General features: G+C 43.6%; 1 long non-coding RNA gene across 1 annotated transcript; it reads left to right on the top strand.

Annotated features, from left to right (window-relative positions):
- The first annotated feature begins 9891 nt into the window (after positions 1-9891).
- LOC143336523 (uncharacterized) lies at positions 9892-12363 on the top strand. Its single transcript, XR_013078535.1, has 3 exons — positions 9892-11010; positions 11728-11881; positions 12189-12363. It is a non-coding gene; the product is annotated as an uncharacterized LOC143336523 (long non-coding RNA).
- Positions 12364-12991: the final 628 nt, after the last annotated feature.

Genomic DNA, 12991 nt, shown 5'->3' with positions numbered 1-12991 from the left:
GACCGTCAGATTTCTCCTCTATGTATTAAGTGTCTCAGAGAGTCTGGAACGTATTATCATTATTTCTGGCAATGCAAATTGATCAGAAGATTTTGGGGTACAACCTCTCAAGAACTGAGTGGCATCTTTCAGGTAAAGGTGGGGAAGGACCCTGGCTTTTTCATCCTCGGCCTACCTTCAAGGGAATTGACCATGACCCGCTTGAAGTTTAAATTATGTGACAAATTGTTATTACTGGCTAGAAAATGCATTTTAATTAACTGGATCAATGATAAACCACCTACTGCCACTTTGTGGTACAGGGAGATATTCCGGGTCCTCCCCCATGAAAGACTCAGTGCAGTCATGAGGGGTAATGAAAGGTCCTTTGATGAGATGTGGGCTCCTCTGCTGAACTACCTACCTGATACTTTGACTCAGTTAGTGATGAGGGGTCAGTTCTCATTACAGTGGTCATATTCACCTGAGAGAAATGCAAAAGTGCCTTCGATTTGAAACCTGCACACTGCAAAACCTTGTTTTTTTTGTTTTTTTGTTTTTTTTGTCTGTTTGTTTGTTTTGTTTTGTTTTGTTTGCCTGAAGTATTATTGCCCTGTGTGGGAAGCTGATGTGACTGTGACTGAACTGATGAGTGTTATGTGCATACTGTACGTGGAGCGATGTATACGGTGGGGGCCCTGTGTACGATGTGGGGGATGTATGTGGGACTGATGGCTTGAAGACTCACCTTTTAGGGTCAAATGGATGGCAATATCCTGTTTTATCATGTGTATTTCTGTCTGTCTTTGATCACTTTCTGTACCTCGGACGATGGCAGATTGTATTTTATGTCATATGCATATGTTGAAAATTAATAAAATTTGTTTAAAAAAAAAAAAATAGGTCTGGATGTACTTACAATGAACTGAGGTCAAATACGCATGGCAAGGTGAGCATCACCAGTACACACGCACACACAATCTGGAGACAAAGGGAAAAAAGGGGGAAGGCCTCTACTGGGCCTCTATTTGTAGAGTGGGAGGGACAGTGGGAGGTGCTCACATGCATCTCCTGCTCTGCTCTCCTGCAGACAGGAGTGCTCCGCCTTGGAGTTTGTGACAGCCGCCCCCGGATTTGTGCAGCAAATACGTTCATTCACTTCAATCAGTGATCTCAGGAAGTGGGATTAGTCTGGCAACAGGTCGTAAGTATTCTCGTCCTCGAATACTGACCTTGGCACTGCGAACCTTTCCATCTTTAATATGTACAGTTTATAAAAATACAGTTGTCACTGCAGATAATAAATAATGTTATTGCACAGATGAGAGAAATATTGTTATGATTCCTATACATTTGTTTTGTTTTGGTGTATTCTGGATGCTGTGTGTCATCCTGGGCACAAGGTGGTGTGTGTGTGTTCTGTTCTGTGTCTGCTCTTGTTAGAGGTTACAGGTCGGGAGGCGTGATTGGCCGGTGCCACTACTTAAGGGGGAGGTCGGCGGGCTGTCTCCCTCTCCTACTTCTCCTTCCACTACCAAGAGAGGGCCATATCAGAATGTGACGCTGCCGCTATCGTCGATGACTGAGACTGTGGGTTCACTGACAGTTATTGTTTGTTCTTGTAAATGATTCTAGCATTGTAATAGCGAGGTGAGCCGTCTAGTAGTAGTAGTAGTAGCATGTTAACCAGATATTTCTCCTGTTTTTGGTTAGGGAGGATTAGAGTTCTGTGATTTATTTTATTTTATTTTTGACAGGTAAGATGTGAGAAAATTTAAACCTTTTGTTTGTTATGTTGGCCATGCCCTCCCCAACGCCATTGCTACTTGTTTAAATGAATAAAAACCTTACTAGACTGCAGTGAAGTTGTGAACGGCCTTTATTGGGAGCTGGGAGGAAGAGAGGAGCTCTTTTGTGTTGTGTCCTGGTTCCCCTAGTCTGGGGCATAACATAAATTGGGGGCTCGTCCGGGAGGCCGATCTCTTTATCTGTCAGGTAAGTTTTTGGTACGTATTTTTGTAACCACTTTGTCCCGTACGTCTGTTTGACAATCTTTTGTTCCTGCAACATTATGGAGTTTAAAATTGATGAGTTTAAGGTTAATCCCACTTCAGCTCAATTAGATGCCTGTCGGGTGGTCGATTTAATGTTAATAGCTGCGTGGCTGGGTGTTGATGTGCCGCTGGCTGCGAGGAAGCCGAACTTGAGGGAGCTGATCGTTAAAGCTCTGCAGCAGAAGTGTTTGATTGGGGCTACAGGGGTTGGGGAGCGCGAGGAACTGCCACTGGGGGCGCGTCCTAAGGAGTTGTTGCCAACCACCACCTTACCATCAGCGGCTCCCTACCATACACCAGTTCCCACTGATCTGCCCACTGTGACTGGGATGACTGCGGAGGAGCTTCGGCTGACTTTCCACATAAAGGAAATGCAGGTGAGGAACCGGGAGTTGGAGGTAGAGTCCAAGTAGAGTCCATGCATCTTCAAGTTAAGATCCTAGAGCTGGAGTATCAGCCTAGGATGCCTCCCCACTCCCCTAATCTGCCAGTGTCTCCACATTCTCCCCGTGACAGTTTCGACGTAAGCCGGCACATCGCACTTGTGCAACCCTTTAGAGAAGCTTAAGTAGATTCATATTTCAATGCATTCGAGAAAATTGCGGCCACCCTAAATTGGCCAAAAGATGTGTGGTCTCTGCTTTTGCAGTGTAAACTGACAGGGAAAGCTCAGGAAGTGTGCGCTCTTTGTCAGTGAGAAAGGAGTACTTTTAGATAAGTGGTGCCAAGCCAGCAAAGTGACAGAATTTGCGCAGCTGTGAGAGCTCGTGCTCCTGGAGGAGTTCAAACAGTGTCTTCCGGAGCGTATTGTTATTTATTTAAATGAACAAAAAGTTGTGTCGCTTACTGAGGCTGCAGTGCTGCCTGACGAGTTTGCGCTAAGAGTGTTTTTGTGTCTCCTGTGCGTTGAGAGACTCCCGGATTTGAAAACAAGAAGCCTGTTCACCTCCCGGCGTAACACATCTGCCGCGGGCGAAAATCGTGTTTGTTTTTATTTTCGTGAGCCTGGCCACCTGTCATGCCCTGAAAAAGAAAGATCAAACAAAAAATGAAGAACCATCTGCTGTCGTGCTGATTCACTGTGGGCCTGCTCAAGAAGAGCATGTCACTCATCCAAAGTCCAAAGTTGTGGACGAGGACTCTAAACCATTTATTTTCTACGGGTTTTTGTCTGTGCCTGGAAATGAGGTGGACAGTGTTCCGATAACCATTCTGCACGATACATGTGCCAAATGTGCCAGACAGACTCTATAGCTTGTTGTGGGGTTCTGCCATTCTCTGACAAAACCTACTGTGGGACAGATTTCCTGGTGTGGGGGATTGGTTTGAACGTGTGCCCGTTCACTCTGTCAACCTCTCTTCTGCTTCAGTGACTGGCCCAGTATGTGTTGGGGTGCGCGCTGAGCTGCCTATATGAGTAGTGGATCTTATCCTAGGGAACGATCTGGCTGGAAGAAAAGTGTTTCCCATGGTTCCCGAGGTAACTTAAACTCTGACCACGGATGTAACTGTCTCTTCTCCACCCGATTCACCTCCTGTTTTTCCCTCATGCGTTGTCACATGTGCCCGCGCTCATAAGATGGGTGATTTAATAGACCTGTCTGACTCTTTTTTGAGCGTGCCAGACAACTCGGGCAGCCCCGCTTCAGGAGCGAAAGGTGTGAATAGAAGAGCCTGTGTCTGTCTGTGAACAAAGAGCAGTTTGTAGCAGCCCAACAATCTGATTGTTCTTTAGCAAAATGCATCTCTGCTGAGGAAGGTGTGTCACAAACTGTGTCTTACCTGTATGATGATGGTGTTTTGCTGCGTAAGTGGGTCCCGGGGCTGGGATGGCGTGTGACGTGGTGCGCCAAGTAGTTGTTCCCACTGAGTTTTGTTCTCAGGTCCTGGGCTTGGCCTATGATCACGCTCTGTCCGGTCACGTATCAATCAATCAATCAATCAATCAATCAATCAATCAATATCCTTTATTTAACCAGGTAAAAGACTCATTGAGATTAAAATCTCTTTTTCAAGAGTGACCTGGCCAAGAGGGCAGCGAAGACAAAGTTACAACAATACATACAACAACAACAGCAATCACACACTATAGTTAGAAACAGAAAGTACGTACAACATTGACACAAGAGCATGCGACAGGTCAAAATGATTTAAAATGTTTTGGACGTAAAACAATTTAGAAACAAGTACATTGCCCAATAGAAATGGCTTCTCTGTCCTTTCAAATGGACTGAAATTCCCCCAAAGTGATCAGTTTAGGTAGCCTCAGATCCTTCTGTAAGTCATTCCATGACCAGAGGGCAGCATATCTGAAGGCTTTTTTTTACCAAGATCTGTGTTGGCTCTAGGAACCAACATACGGAGGACGTCCAGTGAGCGAAGGCTGTACCGACCAGAATCTCTACACATATAAGAACACAAATAGGTGCACTGTTAACGATTGCTGTATATTTACGGTGAAATTCTACAGCCCACTCCCGTTTCTGTGGAATACGGCAACTTGCTGCAAGGAAAATTGCATTCTGGGAGCCTTGTGTGGACAACCCGCGCCGATATTTGAATCCACAGCAGAATGCTGTATGAATTGCAACGTCACAGCTGCTGACAGCCGTGTAGCCAATCCAGTCTCAAGGAACGCATTTCCCTCCTCCCCTTTGCTTCGGCGTTCAGTCTCCAACCTGGCTCTACCTCCGACAGAGACACTTCCTTGCGCGAATTAAGATTCAATTCAGGTAAGAACCAGACTAATGTTGATAACAGCCAGCATAAAGGCGAGCCTTATACTACGTTCATTCGGGAATGCAGGAAGCCGCTAGCCTTATGCTGGTTATTAGCATAAGGCTAGCGCGACTTCCCGCTTTATGCTAACGCTTTTACGCTCGCGACAGACTTTCTAGTGGCTTCGACGCTTCATTCACCAGAGCTCGAGACTGCGACCAAAATGGTCGCATATGCGACCTTTTTTTTCAGAGTTTGCGAGTAAGAATTTCATCTGGTCGCGTTCGTGCGAGCGCATCAGTTTTATTACTCCGTGGTGGTTGAAAGTCGTCCTTTTTTTTCCACTAGCTTAGTAAGCCGCCTCCACCTGCACTCTCTCCTGTTGAGACAGCGCCGTCGCGTGCACATAAGCCGTCGCGTACACGCGCAGCGCACAGAACTTCAAGACACCAAGACTAGCGTTTCGCTATTCTCAAAAATGAAGCGGTCTATTGCTGATTTTTTTTTTCCCCAAAAACTAAATAAGGAGAGAGAGGAGGAGACTGGTGGTTAGGTAGAGCCAGCAAAAGGTGCCGAATCAGACGACCTGTCGGGAGCAATGCATCACCCGAAACACTGAGCCCCTCCCAACTTTTTTTCAGCGGATGGATGAGAGTAATCGCTCAACAGAAGAGAACGAAATGGTCATTAAGTTTAACACTGCCTATAACATAGCGAAAGAGGAACTCCCGTTCACACAATTCAAATCCCAGATCGCACTGATGAAAAAAAACGGGCTGAATGTGAATCCAACCTATGGCAATGACAAGGCATGTGCCCAGTTCATAGGAAAATCATGTGCTGGTGCGACCAACTGAGAAAGTTGGTCGCACCAGTGCTATCAGTGGAAAAGTTAGTGTAGAGCCCTGTTCACGTCGACTAAGTTGCATCAGTAATGTCAACATAATATTTTAAACGATATGTTGTGAGCTAGTGAACCTATTATTTATTATTCGTGTCGCACCTTGCAGGTGAAGCATTCACCCCAGCACACCCCTGGGTTACAGTGCATGAAGATGAGACTGTGTATTGATACAACATATATACAGAATATAGGCGACAGGTTGACGTTTGGTCCTAAAGATGGCGCCGCGACTACTGTGTGACGTCACATGAAACCCATGGATAGCTTGTTTCAATGTATTTCAGTGGGGTTAGGTATCTTTGGATTTTGTCAGATCATTCATTAACATGTTCCTTTTTTCCCCAGGAAGTAATGCCTGTGGTGTTTTGAGTGACTGTAAGTACACACACACTGCAGTTCAGTGTTGTTCAATGTTATGTAAATGTCCTGTGATGTCGGTCAAGTTTTTATCCTCTGTGTTTGTGTCTTCCCACAGAGCACAGAACTTTTTCTGTGATAAGGAACCAAGCTCCTGTATTGGTTTTTCTTGAGTGCGTAAACATCTTGATTAATTGACAAGATTAAACATCTTACCAACATGTTCCACTGCCAGTTTTGTGCACATGTAAGCAATGATATTGCAGGATTTTTAAGGCACATAAAACTCCACAGAAACATTGCAAACTGTCTTTACAAATGTGGTTTTCCTGATTGTAAGAGTGCTTTCAAACAGGTTACGGTTTTGAAGTCCCATGTTTATAGACATCACAGACAGAAAGAAAAAGGACAAAGTGTGTGTTCTGACATAAGTTTAATATGTCATGTTGATTTTTGTGATGTCCAGTGTGATGGTTTGAGTAGTTTTTTCAGGCATTTGAAGACTCATATCACAGAGGGTGCAATGGTTACTTGCCCATTTAGATTGTGTGAGAAGACATTTACAGTGAAATCCACTTTTACATCACATTTGTCAAGAAGTCATAAAAGCTGCACTGAGGGGAATCTACTTGGTTCCATAATAGAGGCACCTGTTGTGAATCCAGGCAGCTCCCAACAGATCAATGAAAAGGACCAGCCCTCTGGTGGCTTATCTGGGTCTTTTCTTGATGATGCTGAAGAAATAGAGGTTTGCCCAGAGATTGCAGATGAAACCCTTTTCTTGCAAAATCTGTCACTGTTTTACCTGAAGTTGCAGGCAAAGTTTCTTCTGCCAGCCTCTGTCATTCAAATGATAATAGAAGATATTCAGGACATACATGATGTCAATCAGTCTCACTTGCTTTACAAACTCAATGAAAAGTTAGTGACTCTTGGGTTACCAGAAGCTGATGTTAAGAAAGTGATTGATGTGCTAAAAAATGAAGATCTATTTCGGGAAACCAATACTAATGCTTTGAAAACCGACCAGAGACGAAAAACTCTATTTAAGAAGAGCTTTAACTATGTAGAGCCAGTGCCCATATGTCTGGGACAAAATGAGTCTGGTAAAGAATGCTTTGCTCAATATGTTCCCATCAAAGACACTTTGGTTTCTCTTTTCCACTCTGAGTCAGTGAGGCAACAGCACGCACAAGTCCATGCCCGCGTCCAAAACAAAGACATCATTCAGGATGTTTGGGATGGTCGGACTGTTTCAGACAATCCATTGTTCAAAGCAGAGACCTCGTCATTAGGCTTAATCCTCTATCAGGATGCATTTGAAGTGGTGAATCCACTAGGATCTGGAAAGAGAAAACACAAAGTCCTTGGAGTCTATCTTAGCCTTGCAGATGTGTTGCCTCATAATCGCTCCAGGATTGATCAAATGCAACTTGTGCTCCTTTGTAGAGAGCAGGATTTCAAGTACTTTGGCCAAGAATTAGTCTTTGGCAGACTGGTCAATGACTTGAAGGACCTTGAGATCAACGGTGTTACAATGCCTGATGGTCAGGTGCGTAAAGGAACATTGTGTGCCATTTGCGGTGACAATCTTGGATCACACAACATTGGGGGATTTGTGGAAAATTTCAGCAGAAGTGTGCACTTTTGCAGATTCTGTGAAATTGATAGACAGACTTTTCAGTCAGAACCTCTTTCCAAAGCGCCGACCAGGACACCACAGTCTTACAATGAACATTTACAGAACAAAGATGATGAATCAAATGTACAATTTGGAATCAAATTTGACTCTCTCTTTAATGACCTCACTTACTTTCATGTTGCTCAGCCAGGCTTACCACCATGCCTCGGTCACGACCTTTTTGAGGGTGTTGTTTCTTATGACCTGGCGCTATACCTAAAACATCTCGTCACCAAGGAGAAGCACTTCAGCTATTTAGAGTTGAACAGAAGGATAAATAAATTCAAATACCTTGGTAATGATGCAAATGACAAACCTTGTGAGGTTAACCCTGGTAGTGAAAAGCTTAGTGGTCATGCTATACAGAACTGGTGTTTCCTTCGAGTTTTGCCTCTTTTAGTGGGAGACAGAATTGATTGCCCAGCTGAGAATGAGGTATGGCAACTGGTATTACAACTCCGCCAGATTGTTGAGCTCATTTGCGCTCCAGCCATAACCACAGGTCAGATAGCCTACTTGAGGGTCCTGATTGAGGAATATTTACATATTAGAATGTTGACCTTTCCTGACCAGCCACTAAAACCCAAGCATCACTATATCATGCACTATCCAGAACTCATAGTCTGCTGTGGGCCCCTCATCCGTCTCTGGACGCTCAGGTTTGAGAGCAAGCACACATATTTTAAACAGTGTGCAAGAAAGTTACATAACTTTAAAAACTTGTGCTTAACTCTTGCAGAAAGACATCAGCTCCTCCAAGCTTTCTTGGGTGCGGGGAGCCTCTTCCCACCAGACGTGGTAGTGGAAAGGGGGACTGTGTTTTATTCCGTTGATTACAATGATGAAATCAGAGAGTCAGTTGCCCATTTTGACTTTCATTCTGAAAACACAGTAATGGCACATAGCGTCACCGTGAAGGGTACATGTTACAAGAAAAACATGTTTGTCGCTATAGAAAGAGTAGATGAGGGTATTGTGTTTGGTAGAATCAAGATGATTCTTATTCATCAGGAATCCGCAGTGCATTTTATCACAGAGCGATGTCTATCAGTGTGCTTGCCTGATCAAGGTGTTTATTGTCTGGAATCCACAAAAAAATACCTCTGCATTAGTCAGGACAAGCTATTAGACTATTACCCTTTGCCAGAGTATTGCATGTGTGACTTACCTGTCGTGGTTCTTCACCACTCTTTCCCCTCACTAGAGTAATGTCCAGCGTAGAGGAGCAGATCAGGGGAGATGTTCTACAGATTTTGCCAAATCTTCCCAGGGAGACAGTGGACCAGTTGTTGAAGAGGCTAATAGAACACTGTGGTGTGGAAAGTACAGAGGATCTACAATATGTAAGAGAGGAGGACATCTCAGAATTGCTCAGGCCAATTCAGTGCAGGAAAATCCTCAGTGCTTGGAAATTAGGTAATGTGTCTAAGTACATGGACTCTTTGGAAGATGTTCATTAATGTCTCAGATCACTGACAGATCACTAAGATCAGACTAAAGGCTAGTTGCCATTAATTGAAGGGGACTTATCCTTGATAGAAAGCTTAATTGTTACGTGGCAGATAAAAACAAGTGGAAACAACAAATCATAGTGTACATGAAAATAAGTAGTCCAAAATGTGATACTGTGTGTGCAAAAAGATAATAGTCTAGCAAAAATAATGAAAATATAAGAAAAAAAAAACTGAGTATTAAGTAGGGAGGCCATGGTGTGGAATTTTCCCCACACAGTAATAAACTTTTGACAACACCGGTAGAGAGTATACTGACTAAACATATTAAATACATTTTTAAACAGTCACTGCAAGTCATAACCCATCGGCGCACTGCAGCTTTTTTAGTGTACTCGCTTTTGTTGCCAGTGGCTCTGAGTTATTTTCCAGGACAGTAAATTTGCCCTGTTACACTGTACACTGACCACTTCACATTGTTCCAAAGTGTCATTTCTTGTGTTTTCCCATGAAAGGACATACTAAAATATTAACAAATGTGACTGGTGTTGGACCGTGTACTTCAGGTGTGCCACTGTAGCTTAAAAAACATAGGCCAATTTCAATCAACTTTTTTTTATTATTTTTTTTTTAAGTCATTTGGGGTCACTTTTCTGACCACCCTTAATGGACATGTGTAACAAATTTGGTTCTTTTATCTGCTGCGTAACAATTTTGGACAAAATCCACCTACTATTATACAGTTGGTTAAGGTTTGAACAAGAACTACTTGGACTAGTACTAGTATATATCCTTAGATATGTTTTGGAGAGCCGGTTTGCCTCGTGATATTTTTATCCTATTGATATTTTGTGTACTTTTCTGTACTTAGTGCCTTGTATTTCAGAGCCAGAGGGCCACACTGCAAACCGTTCAGTCCTGTCATCGAGCCACGCCAATGACTCCAGCTCACTATCAAGCTCCTCAGCCTCAACCACCCCAAGACATTCCACCACATCAAGTTCCTCCACGAGATCTCTCGCATCCATCACCTGGTCAGAGACATTTGAGGTTCAGTGGGGCAATATGCCAGAAGGACTTCAATTGGCCCTTGAAAAGGAACAGAGACCACTCCCTGCTCATCGCCGGCAAATGATTCGAATTCTTGCTGATGAAATACGAAAGATTGAGGCCAACCCCACCAGAGCACAGTGTCAATCAATCTGTCGTAACATAGTCAGGCAGTATCCAAAGAGCTTTGAAGATATAGATACAGAAGGATCAGGTGTTAAGTACGCATCACTTCTGGCGCAGCTGAAAAGCCGCATAGAGCACCTGAATAGGGGCAACTACTTGGCACACCGCCGTTCTTCTAGAGCAGAAAGTGGCACACGAAAGAGAGGGTACACTGACATGTACGGCTGTACAAGTTGGCAACCAGATACAGCGCCTGGTGATACCCGTGAGCATCTTGAAGAAGAAAGGAACAGGATGGTGGAGCTCTTCTTACAAGAGGGTGTAGCCGGTGGAGAAAGAGGAGAAGTGAATCAACTGATGAAGTCAACGTACAGTCTGCAGCGTCACATGATAAATGCCACCCCAGCCCCTACCATTGGGGATTTGAAAAAAGCTTGGCCTTTTCTTTTCATTCCAAGCGGCATGCTGACACATTTCAAACTTCTGACGGAGAAAGATGCCCGCAGACAGCTGGAGCAGTCACTCGCTGAGTGGGGTGCACCACTTGTTGAGTTGTTGAAGCGGAAGGCAAGCAACAAAGATGTCCAGTCTGCCCTGCCAGGAGAGGGAGTTGATGTAGCCTCCTCCACTGTGCCACTTCTCTTGGCCCACTTCAAGGAGGACAAGGAAGGACTTCTCCTTCAAGCTGATGTAAGTTCCTTTCTCTTAAGTGCACCTGTCTTTTATTAATGCTTGTTGTGTGACATTGCTTGCATTGTCTGTGTGTATTTCTGCTTGTAGGTACTCAGTGATTATCAATAATTACTTCACCATGTTCATTTCTTAGGACATGCACAGCCAAGACACAGGCAATGGTCCAAAGACATGCGGATGCATGTGGCTGACATCTTGCATGTGTGTCATGCTTTTTTTAAGAGTCTGTTGCGTTTAAGTCCAGGTGAAATGGTTGTGGAATCCTAGGGCAGGACAGTTTTTGTTTTGAATGTAATTGGAACATTATCAAACGGGCAGGTCATCAAATTAGTCAAATCAGGTTGGGAAGATTTCTTTATTTTTTGACTTTTGTATCATGTTATTGTTTTGTTTATATCTGTAAGCTGATGAAATGGAATGGACTTTTCCTGTTCAGTAGGAAATGTGTCAGTTTGTGGGATTCCACAGCCATTTCTACTAGACTAGGTCAATGTTGTGAGCAAGGTAAGAATTCACAAATAATTGGGGTTTTTTTCTGCAGGCAGGTGCATCAGCTGCTGATGTCGAAGAGGCACTTATCCTGCCTGCCAGTCCTCGGTTGATACTGGTTGGTATGTGCTCTAAGTATATTGTATCAAATGCTACCAGTCATAACCATTAATCTTTCATTGTTCTTTATTGGAAATATATGAAATCCTAAATTATTTGTTTCAGGTGATACTCGGCACTGGATGCTGAGCATTGAGGGCCAGGTGGTGTGTGAGGGGACCACCTTTGTGTCTGGCCTTGCAGTGCTTTTTGCGTCATATTACAACTTTAACCTGCAGTACCAGGATGAGGCGGCTTGTACGCTGGAGTTCATTCAAAGGTCAGCAGCTCTCACACTTTCACCTACATACAAATAGTACTACTTCCATGTTGCCTGTTTCATGCATGACTCTCAGGAGATTCACCTGTGAATCCCGTGCCTTTTTAGTGGAGGCTCAATTGCATTTTCCTGAGAAGCCGCAATGTGCTCAAAGCATGCACTTGTGACACGCTCAATTGTACACGTATTTTGATATGTATGGAACTTCATAACACACACAATGTCAGAGGCAGTAGAGGATATCGGATTGCTAAGTGCATGTATTTATTTTGTGCATTTTTTTGTGTTTTCCATCTAAAAATTTCAGACGGTTCATCGATATAAATCCTGAGAGGGGTACGAGAGCCAAACAAGGAAAAGTGGTGTCAAAGAAGACTGGAAGAGAAGTGCAAAAGAAGCCACACAATGTCAATCCACACGTTGCCACACTTCTGCGCAAGCTTATGGATTACAAGTGGGACTTTGTAAATTAGTCAACACGTACCCCCTCTCACACACACACACATACACATAGGGAAGGAGGTGAGAGGGACAGAGGAGCAGGAAAGGGGAGAGAAAGAAGAAAGGGATGGTGGTGTGAGGAATGTTCAGTTCGTCTAAAACTGTTCTAATAGAATGTTTTATATTAAAAGGGGCGGAGGAGCAGGAAAATTGAGAGAAAGATATCTTCTAATAATATCTTAATATATTCTAATAGAATGTTTTATAGTAAAAGGGACAGAGCAGCAGGAAAAGGTGGAGTGGGAAGAGAGGGAGGAGAGGGACGGCAGTGTGAGGAATGTTTTGTTGGTCTTAATATGTTCTAATAGAATGTTTTATAGTAAAAGGGACAGAGCAGCAGGAAAAGGTGGAGTGGGAAGAGAGGGAGGAGAGGGACGGCAGTGTGAGGAATGTTTTGTTGGTCTAAATATGTCCCAGCTGAAATCCCTTTTTGCATTTGTTCTGAAATGCTAGAACATTGTCTGTTCAAAAAATGTTTGATCAGCCAAATAAAATGTTTTATACTAAATTGCATTTGCTCTGTTTTTAAGTAGCTAGATCAAATGTAGTGCTGCCATTAGATTGCTATATTGAAAGCGAAATACTGTGAATTAAATTTACAAGACAGGG

The sequence above is a fragment of the Chaetodon auriga genome, chromosome 18 (assembly GCF_051107435.1).
Source record: "Chaetodon auriga isolate fChaAug3 chromosome 18, fChaAug3.hap1, whole genome shotgun sequence".
NCBI classification, from domain to species: domain Eukaryota; kingdom Metazoa; phylum Chordata; class Actinopteri; order Chaetodontiformes; family Chaetodontidae; genus Chaetodon; species Chaetodon auriga.
This window is presented reverse-complemented; position numbering and strand designations above follow the sequence as displayed.